Here is a 1,672-nt window from a genome sequence, read left to right as displayed (position 1 = left end):
TACGTTTATTATGCATTCAAAACATTTTACTGGTCACTACAATGGGCAGGGCACTACTAAGAACTGGTGACACACTGACACGTGGTTCTTTCTCACAAGGTATATGACACATAATGAAATCATCAGGGCGGTTAATATGCCATGAAACTTGTGTGTGATAAAAGATATGGTAGTGAGAAGAGCAAGGTGCTAAGGAGAGAAGTACACACAAGAAACTCTGAGTCTCTACAATGAGGTGAAATTGACTTGCTTTGGAATACATCTTTTAATGTGGGATTCTAAGTAAAAGTATAAACAGCCCAAAGTGGTTGTTTTGTAAGTATGCCAGCATGTATATGTATATAGAAAATATGTGTACCAGTGTATGTGTGTGTATGCATACACACAATGTAGATCCAGAAAAATGAAGTAATTTGTGTCATGACTGAGGTGGAATGATATAAATGGCATATTCCCATGAATATAATATAAAATGATAGTATATTAGCAGGAGGAAACTGTTGCTTGTCAGTGATAAACATGGCAATTAAGTAAAACTCAAATTGGGAAGAACCTTTTTTTCCTGACGAAGAGATTGAGAAGAGTTTGAGGATATCATCAAGTCTAAAGGTTTTTGATAGATAATTAATTTAATCAGACCTCTATTTAAGAGAATTATTTGAGCAGTTGTTTGAGTAATTAAGTGGCAGTTGAGGTGAAGACCAAATGACAAGCTTACAATTTGTTGCAGTAATCAAGAGAGAAGAAATTAAGATTCTGAACGAGTTGGCTGAGAACAACCTGTTACATGAAACAAGCAGACTACGACCTGTGAGATCCCCGCTCTCTAAGTATCTATTGACACAGGTGTAGAGCCTGAACAGAGAACCTATCTCTTCATGTCAAGACATTAAATCCACAAGAGAGTGTCATTTCACATAACGTGACAGGATTATGTCATATTGTATTTCACATTATATTAAACATCTTATATTTCCAAACAAATGCGGATTTAAATGGTCATAAGTATGTTTTGTCTAGTCAGGCAAGCCATAGGAGTGGTTTATAAGGTTCACAGTTCAACTTTATTAATGTCCCAACTGCTTCTTAGAGCAAAAACGTATGGCTTGTATTATTTTAAGCCTACTGAAACCATTTCCCCCCTTTTTCTCTCTAGTGAATTTCAGTGCCTTTATTTTATTTATCTTTAATATTTGAAGACATTTATTTTGAGTCAAATATAAATGACCAGTGGCCCATGACACAGCCACAGGAGATCCTGAGAACATGCACCCACGTTGGTCAGGTTACAGCTTGATTTCATATGTTGTACAGAGACATAAGACATCAATCAATACATATATGATGTATACTGGTTCAGGTGGGAAATATGGTACTATTTGAAGTAGGGGGTTCCAGGCCATAGGTGAATTTAAAGATTGTCTGACTGGTAATTCGTTGAAAGAGTTATCTAAAGATCTGCAATCAATAGAAAGGAATATCTGGGTTAAGACAAGGGTGTGGAGACCAAGTTTTTATCATGTAGATGAAGCCTCCAGGTAGCAGGACATAGGTGGCAGAATGTAGATTTTCCCCACAAGAGGCAGCTTCATTGCAGAGTCATTTTAAAATATGTCAAAGAAATATACATTGGGATAAAATACTTTGATTTCCTTCAGGGCCTGCTATCTGT

The sequence above is a fragment of the Mandrillus leucophaeus genome, unplaced genomic scaffold, assembly GCF_000951045.1.
Source record: "Mandrillus leucophaeus isolate KB7577 unplaced genomic scaffold, Mleu.le_1.0 Scaffold45, whole genome shotgun sequence".
Taxonomy (NCBI): Eukaryota; Metazoa; Chordata; class Mammalia; order Primates; family Cercopithecidae; genus Mandrillus; species Mandrillus leucophaeus.
This window is presented reverse-complemented; position numbering follows the sequence as displayed.